Here is a 27,597-nt window from a genome sequence, read left to right as displayed (position 1 = left end):
GGGCTGTGTAGGTGGATGGATTATTGACATTTGTGAAGCTGACCAAAGCCTCTGTTATTCTGACTAATACAATCCCTGTATAATGTTGGTAGTATGGAAAGAATGCTGCAACACCTCACTGCTGTCATCATAGCATGGTCTGCAGAGACCATTTCAGTGAGACCCAGACTTGATTTTGATTTTAATTTTTTCTGCTTTAAGTTATGTGTAACTTTACCAGATTGGAATATGATCATATTTCATTTTATGATAACAATCAATTCTTTTCATAATTTCATGATTTGGACCATCTGAAAGGAAATGGTTTAACAATGCATTCCTATGCGCATTCCCAGAATAGACTCTTAAAAGAAGAAAGCATTTAGTCCCAGTCACCGTGGCCATGCCTAGCTCATGTTTACCGCATAAGACACGGAAGGCCAAATTGTTTGAAATGTACTACTTATGCTTTATGCTATCATTCCTGTCTCAAGGAATCTTTGTGACAGAGCTAAGATTAATTAGCTTATTGGATCTGATTACCATAGACCCTGATTTCTGTTAATAGCTGTATTTATCATCTAGATGTCAAACATGCTTCTATCAATTTACTTGATCCCATAAATGTATGATACATTGAACCTGCTGCACTTGACATCAAATAAATATTTAGAGTTAAGAGGCTTATTTTCTGTTGTAATATGTCATCCCTGGTACTGCCCTCTTTATCTCACAAAACAATTTAAAATATTAGTTTTTTTAATGTAGACAATGAATCTGTGAAGACTTGCAATCATATAATATGCATCCCATTTCTCATATCAAATGGGTTAATTTCATCTGCAATTCTAGGCATACAGACACCTAATGCTATACATTCTCTTGGGTTATTCACCTGATTTAAAAGTAAGGCACCATTATTTTACTTTGAAGTATATCCTTTTTTTAAAAAAAAAAAAGCTGTAGTTAAAACAAGTGTGAGAAAAGTCAATATAATCATGGCAATATAACAATAAAATATACCAATAGCATGCAGATACATAATAGATCAGGATAATAAAATGAACAATATTTTATTTATATCTTGTATTTCATCTATAGAGTATCCACATTTTGTAGGCCTACCTTTTGTTAAATTACATCTATGTAAATTATTATTTAACATTAGAATCTCATAATAATTTTAATGTATTTCATTTTAATTACAAGACTCCAGGCTTCACATTGTTTACTATTTGCCTGTAGGTCATGAATATATGAACATGAACACTTATTGTAGATTGTGATGTAACTGTTTGATAGAATGCTGCAGTTATTTTTTTGTGTGTTTATGTTCTTACAGTTTTTTCCACACACATGTCTATAGATGTAAAAAATTCATCTTCTTCACCAAATTTTACTTTGGTAGCATATTTACAGGTAATTAAGGTGATTTATCTTTCCATAAGTATTTCATTTTAAAGTATTCTATTGTAATGTAAATTTCTTATTCCAAACTAATGACCAGGATTTTCAACTGCTATACGAGGTTATCTTACATAGAGGAATCTCATATTTTTAATTTATCTAAATGTGATTATCACTATTATCATCTATAATAAATTCTTAGTTTAAGTTGATATACAAAAAGATTGAGAAACTTGCACAGATCAAACAGTTGTTGCACAGGTCAAAAGAAAACCATTCATTCTCCTTTTTTAACCCTAATGTAAGTATTTCATAATGAATATTCTGTGTGCTGTGGGGATAAAGAATTTATATTTCTATCACATTTTCTTTTGGATATATCTCTGATGGACATGCAGGTGTTTTTCATTATTTTTTTCTGTACATACTTTTGTTTATTTAAAGCATATCTTATTTGATTTTTCAAAAAATTAAGTTATCTTAAATGATAGGCTTTTCTTTGAGTTATTTGAATATTTTAAATAAAGTAGCTATAGATTAATGCCATCTTGGTAAGTATAAATAGAAATGTTTTCCCAAATAATCAAAGTAACATAATATTACAACAAAAGAAAGTAAAATAAATAAATACTAAATGCAGTGCTCATGGATAGGAAGAACTAATATTGTCAAAATGGCCATCCTGCCTAAAGCAATCTACAGATTCAATTCAATTCCTATAAAAATACAAACAGCATTCTTCAATGAACTAGAGCAAATCATTCTAAAATTCATATGCAACCACAAAAGACTCTAAATAGCCAAAGCAATCCTGAGAAGGAAGAATAAAGTGGGGGGGGATTTCAAGCTCTACTACAAAGCCACAGTAATCAGGGTAATTTGATACTGGCACAAAAACAGACCCATAGACCAATGGAACAGACTAGAGAGTCCAGATATAAACCCAAGCATATGTGGTCAATTAATATATGATAAAGGAGCCATGGATATACAATGGGAAAATGACAGCCTCTTCAACAACTGGTGTTGGGAAAACTGGACAGCTATATGTAAGAGAATGAAACTGAGTTATTGTTTAACTGCATAAACAAAAGTAAACTCAAAATGGATCAAAGACCTGAATGTAAGTCATGAAACCATAAAACTATTAGAAGAAAACATAAGGAAAAATCTCTTGAATATAAACATGATCAACTTTTTCCTGAACTTATCCCCTCAGACAAGGGAAACAATATCAAAAATGAACAAATGGGACTACATCATGCCAAAAAGCTCTGTACAGAAAGGATACCATCAGCAGAACAAAAAGGCATCCTACAGTATGGGATAATATATTTGTAAATGATATATCCAACAAGGGGTTAACATCCAAAATATATAAAGAACTCACAACACCTTAACACCCAAAAAGCAAATAACCCTATTAAAAAATGGGCAGAGGATATGAACAGACACTTCTCCAAAAAGGAAATTCAGATGGCCAAGAGGCATGTGAAAAGATGCTCCACATCGCTAATTATCAAGGAAATGCAAATTCAAACCACAATAAAATATAACCTCACACCAGTTAGGATGGCCAACATAGAAAAGACTAAGAACAACAAATGCTGGCAAGAATGTGGAGAAAGGGGAACCCTCTTACACTGCTGGTGGGAATGTAAAATAGTTCAACCTTTGCTGAAAGCAGTATGGAGGTTCCTCAAAAAACTAAAAATAGAAATACCATTTGACTCAGGAGTTTCACTCCTAGGAATTTACCCTAAGAATGCAGGATCCCAGTTTCAAAAAGACATATGCATCCCTATGTTTACTGCAGCACTATTTACAATAGCCAAGAAATGGAAGCAACCTAAGTGTCCATCAGTAGATAAATGGATAAAGATGTGGTACATATACACAATGGAATATTATTCAGCCATAAGAAAAAAAAATTCTACCATTTGCAACAACACGGATGGAGCTAGAGGGTATTATGCTCAGTGAAATAAGCCAGGTGGAGAAAAACAAGTACCAAATGATTTCACTCATCTGTGGAGCATAAGAACAAAGCAAAAACTGAAGGAACAATACAGCACCATACTCACAGAACTCAGAATGGACTAACATTTACCAAAGAGAAAGGGACTGGGGAGGGTGGTTGGGAAGGGAGGGAGGACAGAAAAGGGGAATAAAGGGCATTATGATTAGCAGACGTAAAGTGGGGTGGGGGGCAAAGGAAGGCAATATTGTACAGAGAAGACAAGACTCTATAGCATCTTACTTTGCTGATGGACAGTGACCATAATGGGATATGGGGACTTGATAATGGGGGGAATCTAGTAACCATAATGTTACTCATGTGATTGTATATTAATGATACCAAAATACAATTATATATATATATATATTACATTGACAGAATTTTGAATTTCAAACTTTGAATGCTTTTCTCCTATATAGAGGTTGCATGGTCAAATTTCAGAATATTACTGAGCTGTGTGAATGCCTTTGTTTTGTTTTGACATGGCACTGTTTCCATCTCCCATTTACGATAGCACCACAAAATTAACCAGTGAGGCAGTGGAATTTTACAGCATGGCCTCTGCAAACAGAAATTTTGGGGCTTAAATCCTGGCTCAACCTATGTCATTGAGAGAATCACTTGACCTAGAAGTTTATCTAATCATCTGTATAATTAACATGCCACAAAACATTCACAAGTGGACTGCAGGTGAGCTGAGTTCAAGATGATATGAACCCATCTTCTCAAGTGAGGATGGATAAATTTGACCCAACATTTTTACATATTTAGAGTTGTATTTGACTTCATTGCACATAGTTATTCTTTCCATGCTTGTAAAAATGATTGACTGAAAAGCATTATCCATTTAATTGAGAAGAATTGTCAGAGTAATGAATATTAAGAAAGAAACCCTCAGAAAATTCTAAGAATAACATGAAACACCTGCTATTTCTGTCCCTTTATTTCACTTGATTAGCTAAAGAGCTCCTCAATGCTCATGTACTTTTTACTGTACATAATTACTTCCACCTCTTGAAATGGTGGCAGTGAAGATATGTCAGCACCGTAGAAGTTTTTTCTAATATCAGAAAGTAGCCAGAGTTCAATGGTAGTGAAAATCAGTGGCCACATCCCAATTTCATTATGTTTAAACAGGTGCTTAATGATTGAAGAATATGTATTTGTATAGCAGTAGTTTACATTCTGAATGTTTTCAGGAAGAACTTAACATCCTCAGAAAGTAAATAGAAGCTTTTTTCTTGGATATTTCCACAAAACTACAATCTCTTACCCCCTGTGTACACCAGTATGGAGTTCTTTTACCCATACCACTGCCTACAGTTGTACCAGCCCTGCAATTTACATCTTATGGGGCAACGTTTACAACATAGACATGAGGAATGTTTGTATTTTGTGTAATCACTCTATGGCTTACAGCAGTAAAGTGTTTCTTTCTAACAAAGTCAGTATATTATGACACATTTTAGCCAGATGGGAGTCAAGTGTCTTGAGGACACTTGACTTATATGTACTGTTACCCATATGGTATCTTTATGCATATTAGTAAGAGCTTAAAATTTAACCAGCATAAAATTGACATCTTCTTATCATAAAATACAAAGATCAAACAGGGTAAAAGAGGAAAATTCTCAGGACTTTACCTAGGCTCCCAAGAAAATGCATTAGTACTTTTTTAGTTATTAAAAAAGTAATTATAAGAAAACTTTTAAGAATGTAACAATGATAATAAAACTCTTGAAGGCCATTTCCTTTTCTAGAATTCATGACTCCAGTATTGGTGTCCACCAGAAGTTTGTATGGAACCCACATAATGTAAATCATTCTAGTTTTTTTTAGTCATAAGTAATGATTTTCAATAAAATTCCATGCATGTGAAAAAACTTGGTAACAACTTTATATAAAAATCATAGCCTGTAAATATTAGTATTCTTTACATAAGTTTTGCATAAGGCAAATAAATATAAGAAACAACATAAAAAGTGCTTTATGATAAATCTATTTTCTTAATCTATCACTTAAACACAGTTAATTTATTCATTGGTGAGTTTATTCAACTAATGAGGGCCTCATTTCTCTTTGCGGCACAATTTTTTAAAAATTCTTGCCCCAGCAGGGCTTTTGAGGATCCTAATCTATTTTTTACCCACATACCTTTCAGTAAGTTTGGCAAGAAAGCATTTTTGGTAAATCATGCAAAAATGACTAAGCAGATGTGAAAAAAATTTAAATAGACCTTTTATAATTGGAATAGATTAAAAATATAACTCTAAAAGAAAAGGTATGTAAAGTAATGAAGAAGTTTGGTTTTCATTAACATGAAATCTACTTTCATTTTCCAACCTTAATACTGCAGTCAAACTAGTTTGACCAATCCTGTTATTTATCAGCTCACGTCACATTCCCAATTTCATCCCCATCTTCAATTCCAGAGACACTAAGGTATGCTCACTACTAGTGGATGGACCTAATTCTAATAAGCAGATGTTTGCATCCTTAGCAAAAAATAATCACGTTGGTGCAATGTAAGACTTCCCGTATGCTCAGAGACAAGGGTATAGAACACCCAAAGCCAGTATATTCTAATATATTTACCATGTATTGCACCACAAACTGAAATTTGTATTCAATTTGATTTTATCAAATAAGATTTTAACTCTACTTTTTTCAACAAGTGGCCATATTTTGACTGAAATGTCTGTTACAGATATTATATTTCAAGATGATCATCAAGACAGAGCTCTTCATTTATTCTCTCTTTTCTAAAAACCACAACGTTATGTCAAGGCTGTAGATTTATAAACCAAAATAGGGTTTCATTGAGGGATTAGAACCAATATGTTAATTTTGTAAAGTGACCATATTTCCAGTTATAGAAATATCTTTATCCTGTCTTCTCCCTTGACATTCTACCCTTCATTCAACAAAGTGATCTTTCAGTTACACAAACCTGATTAGTATCAATCCATACTTAAAAATCCTTCAGTGGAGTCTCATTGATATAAAGACATTCTCCAGTGACATAAAAAACAAGTATTACTTACAGATCTCTTAATAATCTGACATTTGTGTGACTCATCTTGTACAACTTCATGTTTTAGCAGTCACCTTTTTTTAGTTTCTGCTTGGATCTACCTCCTCCTACATAAATCTGTTAGACCTTCAGATCACATATTATTGCTTTCTTAAATAATGTTCCCAGATCCAAAAGAATATGCCAGGCCTTCCAGGTAAATAGCCCCCTTTTTAAACAAACATCACTGTTTGTAACTTAATGTATTTGTGTAATATTATTTAGTATATGACCTCCTTGTTGATAAGTTCATAAAGGAAAATATTTCTATTTTTCTGTGCTATGATATCTTCACCTTTAAAATTATATTTAGTCCTTGACACATGCTAGGTGTTTCTCAAAAATTGTATATTGAATGGGTGAATGTGTCTAGTTAATATGTCAGAAATTACAAATGTAACTATTTTTAGCTCTGAAACTTCCATAATAGCTGGTTGAGTAGCTTGGTATAACCATCTTTCTTATATTGGTAAAGTTCAAGAGAACAAGAGGAATTTTAGTCATTACTTGAACAGAAATTTTGAAATAGAAACTTTTCCTTAGTGGGCCAAATTGTTGATGGATATGGAGCTTTCTTCATCTCCTTTTTTGCTTAAGTGTTCCTTTGAAAAGTCCAGTTGAAGTACCATGTTCTGATGAAAAGGTGACTTTGTAATGAACTAGATAATATATTTAGGTTTTTATTTAAATTCAGTTCCTTCCATAATCCTATTTTGAAGGTGTTCACCATACACACAGGTAAACCGAGGCCCTCAGTGATTACTTATGTATCAACCATACAGTTTAGTAGGTGGCAAAATTTGGACTCAAGGATTGGAATCTAGGACTGGAACACTCATGTCCTTTTTCTATTCTGAGCTTTAACAATTCCATCTATATATCCAGGAAAACTTCTGAGGTAGAAACTATCATTTACCATGCAATTTCTCTAAAGGTGAAATCCTCTTTTTGTTGTGCTATTTTATGCACTAGTTCTACACTGCAGATTAAGTGAACATTTATTTCCTCCTCTTATGGACGTTCAAATTGTGTCCTTCATCTCAGAAGAGTTGAACTCTTCAACTATGAATGTATATTATATACTAGGAGCAATTTGAGCTTTATTTTGCTCATAGAAAGAGACATAACCAGAATCATTCCCTACAAATAATGCACCATTGACAGTAACAAGCCAGGTACAAAATGAGCCCTCAAATTTGCATTCATATTTATAGAACCCTAGGGTAAGTGGATATTTATGATAACTGAAGAGATTTATCCTTACCATTGCCATATACTCATTGAAATTACTGAAATATTCTAGTAACAGCTCCAGGAAAAGAGAGCCCATCCTAACATCTAAAATAATTAACTGCTCATAATTATGCCTGAAAGTGAAACTTCATTAATGTGGATTTTAATGTCAGTTTTCATTTTAGATTCATATGTAAAGTGCTTTTGATTGAAAATATACCTTTAATTAAAAGCATAAGAGGGCTTTTTTTTTTTTGAAAAAAGATCTTCCCATTTGAGTTAAAACACATAGTAAATCTGTCGCTTGAATTTATGCTAGACATAAAATCATATATTATGACATATATATTTTAATTCCTAGTTCAAACCATCTGGATTTTTAAAAATTTTATGGCAGAAGATGTTACATAACATTTTATTACTTCCTGAAATTTAGAGTGGGAAGAATGATCTAGAGTGATAATGTCAGGAATCCCAACATGATAACAAATGGTTCTGAATTTTACAACAATCTCTAAAATAAGATTCTCTACATATCACTGTATGTACGTATTGCAAATAAAGATATATACCGCAAGCTGCACCCAAGCATCAAAAAACTTGGTTGTGGGAATTAATTACTAAATAGATAAGCATTCTCCTAGAATTTTAGAAGCAAAAAGTTACGCAAATTTTTGTTAGGAATTTTTTCTTCTTTCCCAATGGAATAAATAAACTAGAAAATTGTCCTTGTTTTCACTCTCCCATGTTAGATACTTCTAAATATTATCTTTAGAGAGGGTCCTAGGAAACAGCACTCACAACTCACAATCATCAAGTATTTTTTTGGCAGGCATCTGATATTCCTGGAATTGGAAAGATATTTGTTTCTTTTTAGTATTCCATGAGCCATCCAACTAGTTATTCCTTTCTAGTTCTCCAGTTTTATCTTAATTTTTTTCATTTTTTCTGCATCTTACCATTGCCTTTATTTACACCCTTGAATGAAAAAATATATATATATATATATTAATCTACTTTCAAAAGGACAAAGTGAAAACAGGGTTTACCCCACCCCCACCTTACTGGAATTTGTAAAACCATTAAAGATGTGAATAAATTCATATACTCTGGAGAAGAAGTGCTTAATGTTATTAGTTTGTGGTTAAGCTCTTAACTCCTCTGCATTGTACATTTATAGTAAACCATATTTAGAAAAAATCCTATTACTTCCTGCTAGGAAATAACAAGGCAAGATGATTAAGCAGTTGTTGCATCTCAGTGAAAGCTATAGGAGATGCCAGTTAAAATACATGTTGTAACAACTGAAAAATTATGACCATTTGCTTAGGCATCTTTTTATGAACTGAAAAAAAACTGTGTTTGAGAGAAACAAATTGAACTTCCCTCTTCCTGATACACTTAAACATCTTCTATCACATAAACACAGGGTGATCATTTGGGGCTTAATAGAAAAAAGAGAGCTCATTGCATTTTTGGTGGAAATGTAAACTGTTGTAGCAAGCATGGATAAAATGTATGGAGATTTCTCAAAAAATTAAAAATAGAATTACTCTGTGATCCAGCAATCCTATTTCTGGGTATATATACAAAAGATGTGAAAACAGGATATCAAAGCAATAGCTGCACTCTCATGTTTTTTATAGCATTATTCACAATAGCCAAGGTATGGAAACCACCAAAGTGTTTGTCTGCAGATGAATGGATAAAGAAAACATGAGATATAATGTGATATATATATGCAAACACACACACACACACACACACACACACACACACACACACACACACAAAAGGTTGTTATTTAGCTTTAAAAGAAAAAAGCCTTGCCAATTTGGATGTCTTTTATTTCTTTGTGTTGTCTGATTGCCGTGGCTAGGACCTCCAGTGCTATGTTGAATAAACGTGGTGACAGTAGACATCCTTGTCTTGTTCCTGATCTTAAAGGAAAAGCTTTTAGCTTTTCACTATTAAGCATAATGTTGGCTGTAGGTTTGTCATATATTGCCTTTATTATGATGAGGTATGACCCTCTATACCCATGTGTTAAGTTTTTATCATGAATGGATGTTGAATTTTGTCAAATGCTTTTTTCACATTTGTTGAGATGATTATGTGGTTTTTGTCCTTTTTTTTCTTAATGTGGTATATGATATTGATTGATTTATGAATAGTGTACCATCCTTGCAACCCTGGAATAAATGCCACTTCATTGTGATGGATGATCTTTTTGATGTATTTTTGAATTTTGTTTGCTAATATTTTGTTGAGGATTTTTCTATGTTTATCGGGGTTATTGGTCTGTAATTTTCTTTTCTTGTGGTGTCTTTGTCTGGTTTTGGTATTAGAGTGATGCCGGCCTCATAGAATGAATTTGGAACTATTCCTTTCTCTTCTAATTTTTGGAATACTTTAAGAAGGATGGGTATTAATTATTCTTTAACTGTTTGGTAGCATTTGGCTATGTAGCAATCTAGACCTGAAATTTTGTTATATTTCTAGGAAGGGTTACACTTGAGAAATGTTGTGTAGGTATCTGTTAAGCTCATCTCCTCCAATGTATTGTTCAGTGCCTCTCTTTCCTTACTGATTTTCAGTCTGATTGATCTGTGTATTGATATGAGTGGTGTGTTGAAGTCTCCTAAAATGAATGTGTTGCAGTCTATTTCCCCCTTTAATTCTGTTAGTATGTGTTTCACATATTTATATGCTCCTATGTTGGGTGCACAGGTATTTATAAAGGTTATATCCTCTTGTACTGCACCCTTTATCATTATGTAATGCCCTTTTTTTGTCTCTTGTTACTTTCTTTGTTTTGTTTGTAATTTCTTCCCTCCACCAAAATTATGGCACAGACCCTAAAAATCACTTTAAAGCATTTTATTTCATAATGCAATACACATAGTAGAAAGTTAATATGTATGTATTTTATAATGAACAAATAACTGAAAATACAGAAACAATTTTTTCTATACATCTTAGAAAGCCCTAAAACCTTACTTGTGTTCCTATAATTAACCCAAAACAACCCATGATGGATATGGTATGAGTGAGGTTTCAATTAATGGCCATTTACTATTCTGTTACTTGATAAAGCCAATTAGGGAAAATTTTGAATTTTCAGTCTGCTTTTAAGAACACTTAACAGACTATAGTTATTAGATATTTTCTATCATTTGAAAGCCGGTGACATCAGCTGCTTTTACAACATTAAAACCACCGTGACAGCCTTTCAATTTTCTCAAATATTTCAGACAAAAGGAGACCAAAGGAAGGAACTAAAAGGAAAATCATCTGGATAAAAATAATTTACCTTTAAGTAGTCCTTCAAAGCCCCACTTAACTATGCATTTCTTGCTCCACAAACATTGGCAAATCCTAGCCACCTAAAAGGTCACCAGAAAAATGAATGGTTCTGATAAGGAAAGTTGGGTCATACTTATTACATTTATTTAGAAAGTCAGAGACTTTAAAAAAAATTGAAGTATGGTTTATGGACAATTTATATTGGTTTTCTAAGTATACAGCACAGTGGTCCAACAGTTACCCATATTATTACATCCTCACCCTCCACTAGTGCAGTTACTATCTATACCAACATAGAAAGATGTTACAGAATCATTGGCTATATTCTCCATGCCATACTACTATCCTCACGACTAATTTATATGATGGTTGAGATTTTTGTGCACCTTTAGCCTTTGTCCTAATGGCCTTGAGTTTATAACTCAAACTTTTTTTTTTCTTGGCTTTACTTTCAAGAATGAAGTATAGTATTATCTCTGTTCTGCCTTACTCTTTTTCATTTTTCAGTTATTCAGGATTTGTTTACTACCAGAAATTCCCCTTATTAGGTGTAGCATAATTAGCAATGACAATGATCAGTAGCAAATATTCTAACTCTGAAAAAATCAGGGCCACATGGAGACATAGAAACAACATTTGCTCTATAGTTAATAATTATTAGAGGGAAATGGACTCAATTTATACATATATACACACACACACACACACACACACACACACACATATATATATATATCTACAAATAGTATTTTATATTATATATATATAGATAGATAGATAGATAGATAATGCTCTTTTAAAGATTCAGATGAACTCAATATCTATTTGCATGCATGATTTTAAGATTTAGTTTATAATACCCTAAAAACTGATCACCTTTTTCCCTTTTCTTCCCTCACATTTACAGAATGCTTAATCATATAGGAAGTACAAGGAAATACACATCTCAAATAAGATGGGACTGCAGTTTACATTTTCTACCTGCAAGATTATGATTGTATTTGCTGCTGTCATCCAGACTACCTAAAATAATAGAATTTGTGGTGGTAACAAAAGTTATTTCTTCAAGGTACTTTACAAAGAGTTTGTATTATATCAGATAAATCTGGCATGCAGTTGCCACACATTTTATGTGTGTTTTCTTCCTCTTACTGGAGATATAAAACAATTCTGCTAACATACCGATGTTAGAGATTATAATTTATAATTCTGTAAACATTAACAAGTTTATTTGCATGTAAACTAGCATGAAATTGACTACAAAGTTAGGACAAAGTCTCACATATTCCATACAGCAAGCAGAAGAAAGAAATGTAACTTCCCTTCTTGAAGGGCAAGTGTCTGGAGCTGTGTCATTGTCCTGAACATCTTGTTAGAGGACCCTGAGTTAAGCTGGAAGTACGACATAACATAACTGGTGGTTATGTTTCTGCCATCTTGGAGATGTTTCTACATTGTACAATTGGAGACGAGTCTGAATCTCTTGAGAAATTTATCCCTATCTGAAAGTTCTAAACATCCTAAACATCCTTGAGGAAGGACTCAGATTCACTGTCTCTCCAAGGAAATACAATATGAAAAGGGAGAAGGACATAATAGTCTATAAATATAAACAGAAAAAAATAGTTTACCTTTGCACTCCATATCTGACAGTCCCACCAGCAAACAACTCATGTTCATCCTGAATCAAATGAGTCTCCCCACCAAATTCAGTGTAATTTGTAGAAGAAATATAAGTAAATGAAAATGGGAAAGAAAATGGTACAGGGTATATTTTTTCCTCTTTCCACCAGGGTTTTTTATTTTATTTTTTATAATTTGCTTTTGTTCTGGTGTGCATATGTGTGTCAAAGGATATTTCTGTAAGGATAAATTGAACTGTCTTGTTCTTCTAGAAATATGATATAGACAAAGAATATAGTCATGAAACATTTAGTACCTGGAAACTAAATACTTGCAGGGATGAAATGGGGTACCTCTGAATATTCTGTTTTCTTATTACATTCTAATTTCCATTTGGAAAAGAAAATATTCTGATATTTCTTATATGCATGAATTAATAAGGAAGCCAGGGGTCTTGATAAGAGAAGCTGAGCTCTTAATTAATTAGCTTTTCCACTCTACAAAGTGTTTTCTTTTTCTCTCAAAATTTCTATAATGACAGGATTCACAACCAGGTGCTAATGCCTGTCCTTAGATGGTTAAAGGAATCCAATTTTTCCATTTGATGAAATAAACAATGTTTCTTAACAGAAAGGGGAAAAGAAAGACCTAAATTAAAATAATAACAGACCCTGTTTGTTATAATGTACAACTGGACACTAACTCAATTGCTCAATTGCCCTTATGTTCAAGAAAAGGGTATTTTCATATATTTGGTGTCTGGATTCAGGTATGTGAAAAATCTAAAGGCAAGGTTGGAGATGCAGCATCTCCCTTGTTGGCCACCAGTCAAACTCTGAGAGTATAACACAAAGCTAACTCTGTGGACACAGAAGTTAGAAATATCTATTTTGTCTTGATACATTTTCCTCAAGTGTGAATCAATTCCTCTGATTTATGTTTGTCAATTTAAAAATAAATGTAAGAGCTCTCCTTACCTCTAAGGACAATAGCACTTAAGAAAAGTCAAGAAACAAATATTTATGTCAAAGTGTCTTCTGAGTTAATTCAGGAAATTATTTAAGCCAGTTTTCCAGATTTTTAACTGAGTTGTGTAGTTATTTTAATTTCCTATATATGCTTACATGCTCATCAAGAAACTTTTACCAGCTTGATCAATGACAGCATCCTAAAAAACAGTCTATATTTGGTAAACTCACCTCACATATTTACCTATTTTTTTTAATCTTGTGAGAACACTTAAGTTCTACTCTTATAGCAAATTTCAATTATACAATACAATATTTTCAATTATAGTCACCATGTTTTACATTAGATTTTCTGACCTTATTCACCTTATAATTGGAAGTGTGTAGGTTTTTACCAACCTCTCCCTATTTCCCCCACCCTAGTCCCTGTCAACCACCCTTCTACTCTCTGTTTGTAGGAGTTTGATTTGTTTTTTTGGTTTGGGAGGTTCTTTTTTGTTTTTTTTGTTTTTTTTAGATTTCACATAGAAGGTATGTAGTATTTGTCTTTGGCTTATTTTACTTAGCATAATATTCTCTCAGGTTCATCCAGGTTGTTGCAAATGGGAGGATTTCTTTCTTTTTAAAGGCTGAATAATATTGCATAGAGTATACTTATATGACATTTTCTTTATCCATTCATCAGTCAATGGACATTTAGGTTGTTTCCATGTCTTGGCTAACTGTGAGTAGTGCTGCAGCGAACGTGGAATTACATACAGCTTTCAGGATGGTGATGTTGTTTTCTTTGGCATACCAGAAGTGGGGTTGCTGGATTACATGGTAGTTCTACTTTTAATTTTTTGAAGAACCTACATACTGTTTTCCATAGTGCTGTAGTAATTTATATCCCCATCAGTAGTGTGAAAGGGTTCCTTTTTCTCCACATACTCATCAGAATTAATATTTCTTGTCTTTTTGATAATAGACATTTTTAACAAGTTTAAGGTGATATTGCAATATGGTTTTGATTTGCATTTCCTTATGATTATTGATGTTGAGCATCTTCTCATGTACATACTGATCATTGACCTATGCTCATTTTTTAGTTGGATTATTTTATTATTATTTTTGCTATTAAGTACAATGTTGCATATGAAATACCAGAGAAGTTTGATTATAATTTTAGGCTGCTTTGAAAGTGTGACACATAAGAACTTCATGTCAAAAAATCAAGAATCATGAGTATCCATAGAATTTCATGGAAATAGGTTATCTACTGATGCAATGACATTTCTGCAGTGGCAGGAGAAAGAGAGGAAAGGGAATCTGCAAAATGAGACTGCACATTTAAGACAGAGTTCCACAGCTGCAATTACCCTGTGTAGGAAATGTGCCTCAGTGATTAAAAGACTGAGGATAATTGTTATTTATACATGCTCTAAGAAGATATACTATTAATAGTTCATTTACATATGCCCAAAGAAAATAAAATTTCTAAGTTCTTTTAAATCTCTTATTAATCTCTAGTACACTTAATATATTCACCTTGCAGATAATTTTACAAAATTATTCAGAGAATGCCATTTGAACAACAGAATTTGCATTGACTTCATTCACACATATTGAAATGTGCTACCTCCTTCTTCCCCTTCAGATATTCTTCATTTGATGCCTTTATTACTTGAATGAAAGCACTAGATCTGGGCCTATTGTCTGTATATACTGAATTTGCCACCAGGCACAAATTCCTGCATCAATTTAAATGAAAATGAACAAAAGTGAAAAAGCTCAGCAGATAACTTTTAGGCATTATGAAAATTCTGCCTCAGACTTCTTGCCTTCTTGTCTTTGAGGACTACTGTGGTTTCTAGTTTTAGGTCATAGGAGTATAAGCTAGTACTTATCTTTGTGACAGCATTAAAATATACTTATACTTTGGATATTAGAAACTTGGTGTGTATATGTGGAAAGTGATTTTGTGGACTACCGTTTTTTATCAAGCTATGAGATGCCTGACTGTTTGGTTTGATCCGTGGAACAAACCCCTCCATGGATGATTATCATTATCTGTCAATGGCACACAATAAATTAAGCCTCTTCAAATGCATAGCCAGTCATACGATTGTGAGTTGGGATTTAAATAATCTCTTTTGACACCTGAGGGGATTCTAGATTTACCAGATTCATTCTGGAGTCTTTTGATAGTTCAGTCATCCACTCAACAGATATTCATTGATCATCACTGTGGGAAGCTTGGGTGCAAGGTTCAGGGACATAAACCGGCAGAGAGAGGACTTGGTTTCTGCTGTGAATGAATTTGGTCTAATTGTGGCTGTGTTCAATCCAGTAGGGTAAGATAAACTCCTTTCAAGACTTGGAGTGGAGCTTGCTTAGGTAGGTGGGTATTGCAGAGGAAAAGCTGCATAGTAGACCTCTGATAGCCACAGCTTTGTAGCCATCATTTTGAGCTTCAGTTATGTCTTTTGAAAGGAATGAACAACATATATGCTAGAAGTTTATTTTGAGGTTTAAATAACTAGCCTACTGACTATAACATAAAAAGTAGTTAATAATTAGTTGCTATTGTCATTGCAATTAATATACAAAAGAAATGGCCAAACTTTTTTTTTCCATGAGTATAGATTTTCCAGGATATAACGTTTTCTTAAGCAACCCAAAATGTGGTCTTAGGTCCAATAGCTCAAGCAGTATACAGAGATAGCCTTTTTTGGCCTTTGGTCTTCAGGTCATAAAGCCCAAAGAGGTCATAAAGATACCCTCGGGCAAAGCTAGACCATGTTGGGCAGAGTGCCTCCAATGGACTGAGCAGGGAGGTTGCAGAAATACCAGAGAAGATGACAAGAACCCAAGGAAATGAAATGCTAGCCAGGGAACATGAGGACGTGTGTGGGAGTAGGATCCTAAAGAAGTTCCCTAAAGGTCTGTAATACAGCCAGTGGAACAGAGGCTGCTAAGGGCACCAAACCAGCCCAGACAAAAGATAAGTGGGGTGAGTTTTTTTCTTACTACATATTGTCAGTTACAGGTAAGTTCTGTGGCTTTGAGAGCTTGTGTCCACCTGTCCAAGACCACATAGCATGTAAGTTGAAGAGCCAGGATTCAAATCCACTTTCATCTAACTCTAAAGCTCATATTGATAACCACTATCTGTAGTTTCAAAATACATATATGTTGAGTATATATGTCCTCTGTGTATATGTATATATATATATATATATATATATATATATATATATATATATATATATAAAATACAGTTTGTGAAAATAAAAATAAGCCTTATAGAAAAACTTCAAATGGTCATACCTAAAGAAGTATGGGCAAGGACAGCTTTGTCAAGGCCATTAGAAATGTTCAATACTGTTTGCTCTTTAGTTGGAAGAAAAAATAATTTGGGGTTTCTTAAATATTAGAATTAGTAGAGGTCTGCCATGCATGTGAGTTACCTTCAGTATGGTGACCCTCCACAGTTGACTTGGATCAACATGGTGTCTTGTTAGCTGTGTGACTTAGTGGAAGTTAGAAAATAACCTCTCTGTGATTTAGTTTCTCATCTTTAAAATGGGGCTAGATAATAACCTTCCTTATAGGGTTGCTATGAGGATTCCCTGAATCAATATATGTAGTCAAGTAGGAGAGTGACACAGAATAAGTGTTCACTAAGTGTTGACCTTGTTTTGTATTTTCAGAAATACAAGAATGAGAAAATACATCCATAGACTATCTTGTCCCCCTATAAATATAATACCCTATAAAAATGAATTATCTGATCATCTGTAATCTCTGAATGTTTAAGAGGGGATTCAAATACCTTATCAACTAGTCTTGACTTTATAACAAGATCTGCCAAGTGGGGTTGTCCATCACAGTCCTACCCACTGAGTGTTGGACAGCTCTATTTAGCTATTTTAGAGGCAGCTCAACTTAACATGGACAAAGCTGAACTCATTTCTTCCCCTGTGACCTTTCCACTTCTGTATTTTTTTCCTCTGTGATTGATACAGTAATATGTCTCCTTACACAAGTTAGAAATCAATAAGTCACGCTGATTTTTCAAGCTTCCTTCATGCCCTAGTAAAAATAATTTACCAAGGCTTTCGACTTTTAACCACATGTCTTTAATCCTTTCTGTCTTCTCCATCTGCGTTTCTGCTTCACAAGGGCAGCTTCCCCTGACGCTGGTGTTTCATTCCTCCATGCCCTACCAGAGTGTTACCTGGAAACAGTCTGAGAATGATGCTTCCCTGCTTAAAATTCATCAATCTGCCAAGAATATTGTATCTTAAGCTGCTATTTTCACCATGAATTACTAAAAACTTCCTCCTGTTGTTCATAAACCACTTTAAAGAACAACATTTATGGAATAGCTATTAGATCCTAAGAAAAATAATTTATTTGGCAAAACTGTCTTTCTCTATTTGTCTAATTCAGATAGTATGCCTTTGTCATATTCTCCCAATGTTTAGTCGTTTTTGTTACATTTTTGGATATAACCTTATTATAACCCAATGACCAACCGTGGGTAATTCATACTTGAAGATTCCCTGTCTTACTTATGGGGTATCAAATTTGTGAGTCCTGATACTTGATGTTGACTATGTGTCAGTTTGATTTTGCTGTATATTTGTTAGTGGCACATACTCATAACAATGTGAGTTGGGTAACTTATCCTTCAGAGAACTAGTGTGTGCATTTTCCATTTTATATGATAAATATAATTTTAATCTCTTCCATGTATAAATCTGGCATTGTCACATGTGGATTCTGAAAATGTATTGCCTGCGAACACATCTCTGAAAAAGTGACTATAAATAGTTATACATTAATATTTGTTAATTTTTGTATCCCAGAACTTCTTAGAACAGTACCTAGAGTATAAGGGGCTCCCATTAAGTTCCTTTTGAATGATTGCTCAATTAATAAGTGATACATTTTCATTTTATACTTTTTACAAATAAAACTTGGGGAACAAAGCAGCAACATATTCATATCCAACTGTTATGGATCGAGTTAGTTTTCCTTGAATCGAATTTGTTCTCCTTGGTTCTTGTCCCTGCAGTAACAAAGAATTGAAAGGCAAACTCAATAGCAGAACAGAGTGAAAGTTTTATTTGATACACCCCAAGGGAAGAGTGGGCCAGAGTCAAGGCAGACAAAGGCCCTGATTGTTAGGTGGGAGGACTTTCTATTACATCCTGGTTGGGGGGCACCTCTCACTGACAAGATGGGGTCATTTGATTGACAGGCCCATCTATACATCCACCCCTCAGTACTATGTCCTTTCCAAGGATGAGGTGAGGTTTGGGTAGTTCTTAGTTCTGTTCCATTGTGCCTGTGCTGGGATCTGGCTGGGACCTGTTTGGCCTGGTCTAGAGAGGCAAGGAAGTTAGCTCCCAGCAAAGCCTCTGTTGTCTTCACGTGGGACCCCCTACCTGGGCAGAGTTCGGGTGGCTTTTTCTTTGAACCTTATCCAGGCAGCTTTTTCTTTGAACTTTATCTTCCCCTTTTCTGGCTGCTCATGTTTAACTTTCCACCTAACATTCCTAACACAGCCATTGAATTTCTTGTTCAACTTTATGTAGGTTTTAAATAAAATTGTCCATTTGAAATCAACTTGTTTTAACACAAGCCCCTCTGTATGGCAACCTTAAGGAGCAATGCACCAGATGGACTTAAAAGCTTCTTTTGTTATTTTTGTTGTTTAAATTATTAGACATGATAGTTCTAAGCAGACACTTTCATTCATTTCACTGCTTTTGAGCTCAGATTGTTGTATCTTAGATGTGGTTTTGTGGAAAATGCAGACCACTCTTCATGAACCTGGTAAAACTCAATCAACAAACTTCTAAAAATTAATATTCTTTAAAGTTTAAAGCAAGAATCATACAAAAGGAGAGAATAAAAAAAGAAAATTCTTATCTTTCATTGTCCTATTTCTTGAACTCCTATTGTCCAATGTTAAGTCTAAACAGCCATAGGATTTTCCAAATCTGCTTGATCAACTCCACCACACCCCAATTCTTCTGGGATACCCTGTTTCTCAGCTCAGCATTCCTATTTTCTTTCCAAACAGCTGGCCTTTAGTAAAGTTAAACCCTTTCAGTTGTTAGGTAGAAGTTCATTTAAATCCCAATAAAGCTAAATCATTTGAATTTAAGTAGGAAAACAGTTTTAGGGACTTAAAAGATCAACTTTCATTTATATGGAAAATGTACTTTTGTGGAATACTTTATATCTTAATGAGGCACAAATTGCTGTTTACTCTTATCCTTTCACTAAATCTTTGTGTTTCCCTTAAACTACCTTTGGGGCTACATATTGGAAAATTTCTAAGTGCAAGTAAAATGTAGCATGGTATTATATATTCATTTATTGAGATTAAGTTTCAAGTTGATCCTGTGAAAGTAATAACAGCAGAGTAAGCATCAGCCAAGTATGTGAAACACTCAGATACCATCACAGAAATGCATGCAGCTGTCTTTTCTGCTTTGCATTCTTAATACACCGTTAATTCCAGTTTCTCTATTACACATTTCTGATTCACTGAATATGAAAACTCGTACTGAAGCACATTCAATTAGCTGTGATTTAGTCTATTGATGTAATGAGGATGGGTGAAGAAGAGAAAGAAAAGAAAGAAAATAATTAGTGAAATACAGAAATTCTCCAGGATTGGTAACTACTGATGTATACGAGAAAGAATGTGAATGATGAAATTCTACTGGATGGAAATAATCCTCCCTTTTGTTAAGTGAAGTATGGCATCCAGGTCTAAATTATAACACCAGTTGCTGTAGATATTCATTGTGAATTACTCAATAATGTTGATGCTTTCACAGTCTGAGTTGCTGAGGTTCTTTGCTTTAAATATGAATTGAGACAAAGTACAAGAAGGATGTGTATATGCGGTAAATCCTGTTGCCCTTCCAGTGGGGTACACCATTAACTGATTAAATCTATTCTTGTGACTGTCCAGCTGTTTGCCAGAGGCCTGAGAGATAGTTTAATTTACTTTAAGAAGATAAAATGTAGATTGAATTTGATCATGAGGTTGGAGAAAGCAATAATCAATCTTAAGGTAAGAGGAACAAAAAATAATTTCTAATTTTTTAATGTAGACAATTATTTAAACACTTTGAGTTATTCTTTCTATAATTCTCCCTTATTTTTCTTTTGTGCTGAGCCTGTTATTAACTACTATGATATTCAAAGAAGCATAATTTGGACCATATATCATAAGAAATAAGTGATACTTAAAGGAGAAAGAAGTACATTTGTTTTTTAATGAATCAAAGGCAAATGTTTGTGTTACTGGCATACAAATTTCAGTGGAGTGACTTTTAGATCATTTTCAGCTGCCCATCTTAATGAGAGTCCAGTTGAGGCTTAAGGAATTTTAGAATAATAATTCTGATACAGTACCCACCCTTTAGAGTAGTAAACTTCTTCAGTAACCTCTCTTACCATTTGAAATTTGTAATACTCCAATAGTTTGCATAAAAAATGTTATAGGTCTGAAATGGTATGGCTTGTCATTCATTTGATATCATGATTTGTCTATTGTATTGCTTTACCATACTCCTTTCTAGATGTGAGTTATGAAGGCAATAGGGCAGTCGTGGACCTCAGGCTATGGTCTGCTATGGGCTCTTCATTCTGTTCATGAAATACTTGTGAAATTGTATGTTACTAATCCAAAGGAAATCTTGGTGGGTAACTTCACAGAATTAGGAATTATTTTTCTACATTAAGGTGTGAGAAAGATTGGAGACAGATCTACACAAGCAAATGCAGATGGTGATTTTCTTAGTCTTATTTTACATCTAATAATTTTAAGAATAATATTCGCTATGTGTTTGAGTAGGACAAAATATTACTCTTTGTCCAAGAAGGACGAGAAGGGGAAGTTCAAGAGAAACGATGCTCCTATGGGTTATCACCACCTGTCTGGTTCCTTTCATATCAGTATCAGTCATGAAATCATGAGTCATGAGCTTTTTGATTTGCAGAAATGAATTTGGTGGATAATCTCCTCCTCTTCTACTGTGCAGGCATAGAAGAAACTGACCCTTCTTTATTTTCCATTGCCTCCTATCCAGACAGGTTACAAACACATGCAAGTATGTCCAAATGTTTATGACCTAAAAAAATGTGCAACCCTTTATTAAAGTCTGATAAGACTTCCTTCTTAGTAGATTTGACTTTTGTAATTGAGACAAAATGGCACATGTTTGTACTAATTTCTGTGTTGACTTGGCATTGTTACTGCCCATTGTTGGCTTTATTAAAGGCCCTTCCCCTTGGCAGCCTCCTCCTCAGTTTCCAAGTGAAGCTGGTGCTCATTTCCGCTCACGGGGTTTGCTCGACAGCTGTAGGACCAGATGCTGCCCTGCTGGATAGTTTGTCTGATTTGAGTCTAGGGACAGGGTCAGGCTGCTTTCGAAATATTTAATTTACCCAAATGCCACAGTCTTCAACTAGCTATCAGTTGTGATGAATTAGTTCCATATTTAATGTTTACTGATATTGCCATGTGCAAATACTTATTTGATCCATACATTAAGTGATTGAATTCTTTTCTCTTTTTTGTTTGGTTTTCTGCTTCTCCAGTAAATAATCCCCTCTTCCTAATTAATTTTGTTTCTTTTTCGAATTTACTAAAGTGAGAACTATATGTAAACTATAAATCTTGAGCTGAATATAAATGGCACTGTATCTCAAAAGTTTCTTTCTTATATATTCTACATTTTCTTGTATTCCACATGCTTTTTTTTTAACTTGTTCTGTGATCCAAAACAATTTGGGAAAAAAATAATTTTGTTCACCGTTTTATTAATTTCTTATTTTAGTAAATAATATAACCAATAAAAATCTAGTTAATAGAATTTTTAAGAGATTTTCCATGTGGCAAATTTCATGTAAAAGATTATTTGTGGGTGTGTTATTTGCTCTGTAAGAAGTACAATTATCTTAAGTTCATTATTTAATTATTTCTGTGTATCTTTGCATTTTCAGTCATAGATAATTCTATTTTTAGATTTCTGTCTTGCGTTTCTCGTGTTTTTATTTTGTACTTATATTATTTCATGCGCTCAGGTTTATGGCATATCCTTTGTCTACTTCTTTGATGTTTTCATCATTCTATATGATATCGCTTTAATCTTTATTGCTCTTAATGTCCAATTTTTTGTGAATTTGCCTCTTCTGCCTTTAATTTGCCATGTATCTAGTTGCTTATCTATTTTTCTCATATTTTTTATTTGTTTTAAGAAAGTTTCTTGTAAAAAAAGCATATTTACAGTGTTTCATCCCATTTGACTCAGTTCAAACATCTCTCATTTTCATAGGATAATTTATTTTTTCTTTCAGTGTAAAAATGTGTATGCTTTAATTTTTTTCTTCCACCTTATTGTTCATTATTTATCTTATATTTTTGGTGCCTTTTTTTCCCCCTATTTTCTTATTTGATGTGTCCATCCAACTTCATGGCATGCACATTTTTGTATTCCCTTAAATAAAATTTTCTAATAAAAGTATATTATAGGATTAATGATGAAAATAATACTATTTTACATGTGTCTGTTTCAAAGTATTATCTTATATTTTTTAATTTATCTTATTATTTGACTGGTACAAGTCAAGCACTATTACAGAAGTGGATTTAGATAAAACTTCTGTCCAGTGTGAAGGTGACTTCTATGAATTCCTTGACAGAGTTTATGCAGGAGGATGTCCATCTCTTGAACTGCTTAGAGATATTGTCCAGGATTATTCTAGAATCATTGCTCCTTAATTCAGCTGTTCTTGACTTCAGTTCTTAAGTCAAGAACACACTTTCTGAAGATGGGCTTAGAAATGTTAGGGTCATTATGATCTCAGACTGAATCCTTATAATAAACAATTGAAATGCAAAAGAAGAGAACAAGGAATTATTTACTCTGCTCTTTGCCCAAGAGGATACTTTTCATTCATGTTCAGTTTATTTTTCCATTTTTCCTTTTAGTTTAAAACTGGCTTCCATCTTACTACTTTAAACTACATCAACATGGAAAAAAAAAATCACGCCTCATGGAGCCACAGTTTTCCTAAGTTAATAAAAGAAAATACAATAAAGAAAAATAATAAGAGTAATCTTAAATATCTCCTGAGGTGGTTGACAGTTAAATGATATTAGTCAACTATTTGGAAAGTCCTTTTCAAAAATAGTCAATTTTTAAAATTAAAGTTAAGTATAAATATTTTTGTATCTCTTTTAAAATTATAAAAAAAAAAGATACATTGAAGCACGTAATCTATGATACAGACCTAGTAGGCATACATAAGAAGTTGTGTTGTAAGTGATAAAGATAAAGCTATCACATATTTGAACCCTTAAATATCTTGAAACATATATGTGGAATATATAATCAGCCATGAAAGTTAGGAAATAGAATTGCAAACAATTTGAAAGCATGCATTTTGTTAACAATGTAAGCATTTTTTCTTTGTCTATGAGCAATTCAATTATTTTGTTTCTGAAATAAATTAAGTAAAGCTTATTGAGTCTGATCAGCCCGTGTTTCCAGGGAATTGTGGTTCAATTTCATTTTTAATTAGAATTGAACATTGTGGATTTCTTAGCACTGATAAGCAAGATCCAGCAATATAAAGTATGTACTTAATTTGTATTAAGTTTCTGAAATTTAGTGTTGAGAGTGAGCAATATGTCTGGTTAATATTTAAACATCTCACAATGTTCTGTTGTAGAAGTTTCCATTTATAAAAGCTGCTGTTCTATAACAAATTACTTTCACTTTCAAATAACCTGTTATCACAACGTGAGCAAAACTTATTCAATTAAAAGAGAAAACAGAGTAAAGTAATTATTTACTTCCATTTGATGTGCACTATGGCTTTTAAAGGCTCTAGAAATGCCTAGGAAAGGCAGAAATGTTGGCTTAGATGTAATTTTTGCTTGAATATTAGTGCTTTATTAAAATATAGGTAAGTTCATATGGGATAGACATTTCCGTATAGGAAACCATTCTCTTATGAGAGAAGAGAGATTTATTTTCCATTGTGATGAACCCAGGTGGAAAGAAGCTCTGAACCATAAGATCAGTTGTGCTAATTGGTTTCTGCCCCTCTTTTTCACACCTGGTGTGTGGTTCAGTGGTTCTCTTAATGCTGCTCATCACGTTGGAGCTAGCTGACAGCTGCCCATCCCAGGTATCTTTTTCCTTCATTTCCATGCACTCAGGCATTAACCAATGTGTTCTCTGCCCAACATCTAGTCTTAATGCAGTACTAGAAGGGAGAGAAAGAAACCGGGGGGAGTTGGCAGTGGGTGCCTCAGTCACCTGGGATATAGTCCACTGAAATAATACTTGGAGCTATCCTCTGAGCACGTGCAGTAAATAAATACAGCATTTTGAGTAAATAGTATAGTTTCCAGAAGGAAAGTTGGAGTCAGAATGGACCTTTGCTACCTTATCAATATAAAAAGTATCTAAAATCTGAATAAAAATGTACATATAGTGTTTCCTTCACCCAAAGGGAAAAGTGATTCTCAAGAAAATCCAAAGCCTTTCTGAGCCAGGGAAGTGGAAACTCTGTGACCTCTGATGGGTTTGTACTGTAAAAAGATCTTGTCAGTTTCTGCCAGGCAGGATTGCAAAGACAACAAATGGTGATCTATAAAATGCACGAACAAGAGACATGTGCTCTAAGTCATATTTGGCAATTATAAATCTTCTTGATTAATGACATTAGAAAGGATAACATGGAAATTATTTCTATTCTGATTGAATTTTTTGAAAGACATATGCATTTCCTCCCTAAAAAAAAAAAAAGAAGCTGCAAATAACCCGGGTCCATGTATGTGTAATCCTTTTGTATGCCTAGGAGTAAGAACTTACCTTAGATTTTCATGTCTGTTTATGATGGTTGGCTAACATCTATGCCTGGCTAACATCTTAGGTTTTATATAATTAAATTTATTTCAAAAGATGTTGTGATATTATGTCTTAGGTAGATGGTCTGGTTTTTATTTTAATTGAGAGAAATCATTACAAAGGAAACAGTATTTCTTTGGTGAGGAAAATGTAATAATCACTATGCTATTTTTATAGGACAAAAGCTAATATTTTAAGGTATACACATAAAAATTTTAAAAGCTTAATGTTGTGTGGAAAAAATTTGACTTTGAAGGTCTTAGAATTTTTTATTCATGGTTCCTCCAAACTAACAAAGAACAAAAAACAAACGGAGCCAGGTAATAAGTGAACACTGTTGAGTTATGTGAGTATTTACATTTACAAATCAAGCCATCATTTTTATGTCAGGAAACTTTGGTTGTTTGTGATAACCAGTTTTTTTTTTTCTTGCCTTTCCCATATAACCCTCCCTGTTGCAGACAAATGCAATGAAGTTACATTCCCTCATTTATCAACCTGGTTCTCCTCCTCCTCTTCTTCCTTATCATTGCCACAAATAATAAAACCAAACACTTCACATATTATGCAGCATTTTATGCTTCTCAAAATCCTTCAGAAATATTACCTCCTTTGAATCTGCCAAACATTTTGTGTGACTGGCAGGGCAAATGCTGTCTCTCTGTCTGGGTTAGAAAACTGAACTGGATAGCTTTTCAGTGTCGCGCCCAGCATCCCTTGCCTAATCCGGTTTAAGACCTCCTATTCTTAGTCCACTTGCTTCTCAGCTGCCATGTTGCTTGCAAGCCAAACTACAGAAAACCACTTGATAAATTCAAATATATTATTAACAGCTTAAAACATAACACTTGCAAGTAGTACAAAGTTTGCAGATTTTCTACAGTGAAATTTAAAAATAATATGATGTGCTTTTTTATGTTAATATTCATTGAATTTTCCGTCATATATTCCTTCCATATCTACCTGCCTAGGAGAAGAGTTGTATATATAAATTTCAGTCTAAAAAAAATGGACCTTATTTTTTTAATGTTTCTATTATGCTTAACAATGCTATAAATTAAGAAAACATTGAACATCAAATACATATCTAGTCATCAGGTTTGATTTTTTATAAATATGGGTGCTTTGTTTAGTATTTCTGTTATGGAAGCAATTTTGTAGACAGTAGAAATAGAAATTTTGTATATTGATTCATATTAACACACTGAAATTTCAGAAAATTATTTATCAATAAACCTTAACACTGGCTGATTTCTGAAATACCTTTAGAGCTAATTCATTCTTATTGTTTGTTATTCATGGTTTAGTTAAATATGATCTTAGTTAAGAATACCTTAACATTAAAAATTAAAGACTAGTAAATTCTCAAATATTAAATGATGTAAAGAGCTCTCTTCTTTTTATTTTATTTTGTTTATTCAACTAGAAAATTGTGTAATCCCGAGGTGCATGCATGCATGTAGGTGAGGCTGTGTTTTCTCTCTCCAGTGCCTGACTGTTCCTGACTCTTCCTCTCATGTATACTCACATATATAAGCACTAAAGAAAGTAAGGTGGTAAATCAGAAGCTTATGATTTTATGACAATATCTAAATATATATATATTGTGCTATCATTCTTTTCTGTTCCATTTGACTGAAAAGTTTGTTTGTTTTAATAGCAACAGCATGTCTACATATGGAGAGAGAAGTACATGCAGGTGGTAGTATCAGCAATGTATCTATTGATAGCAATTTGTATATTTTCCCCAATATTGGCTTTAAGTAATGAAATTAGAGAAATTGATAAACACAAGTAAGCAATTTGTATATTTTCCCCAATATTGGCTTTAAGTAATGAAATTAGAGAAACTGATAAACACAAGTACCCTTTATTGTTTTCTATTCATGAACCATAATGACAAAGAAAAAGACTCCAGGCTATGTGTTTATTATCCAAATCTCAAATTCTTTTCCCTGAAAATAAAAGGATTTAGGTTAATAATTTCTATTTGCATTTTATTATGTATTCTCAACCTAGAACCTGGAGTAATAGAGCCATCCTACATCCATG

The 27,597-nt window shown here is 33.4% G+C and overlaps 1 protein-coding gene and 1 long non-coding RNA gene across 11 annotated transcripts in view; one reads left to right on the top strand and one right to left on the bottom strand.

Moving 5' to 3' along the window:
- The window catches only part of NAALADL2 (N-acetylated alpha-linked acidic dipeptidase like 2), a 1,394,480-nt gene that overhangs the window by 820,830 nt on the left and 546,053 nt on the right, over positions 1 to 27,597 (top strand). The window lies entirely within an intron of this gene.
- The window catches only part of LOC140848456 (uncharacterized), a 115,077-nt gene continuing 104,327 nt past the window's right edge, over positions 16,848 to 27,597 (bottom strand). For both annotated transcript variants that reach the window (XR_012129381.1, XR_012129380.1), the window contains one exon: positions 16,848 to 18,665. This is a non-coding gene — a long non-coding RNA (uncharacterized lncRNA). The remainder of the gene's footprint in view (positions 18,666 to 27,597) is intronic.

This window comes from Manis javanica, chromosome 3 (genome assembly GCF_040802235.1).
Source record: "Manis javanica isolate MJ-LG chromosome 3, MJ_LKY, whole genome shotgun sequence".
NCBI lineage: Eukaryota > Metazoa > Chordata > Mammalia > Pholidota > Manidae > Manis > Manis javanica.
The sequence above is the reverse complement of the archived record's forward strand: the minus strand, read 5'-3'. Positions and strand labels throughout refer to the sequence as shown.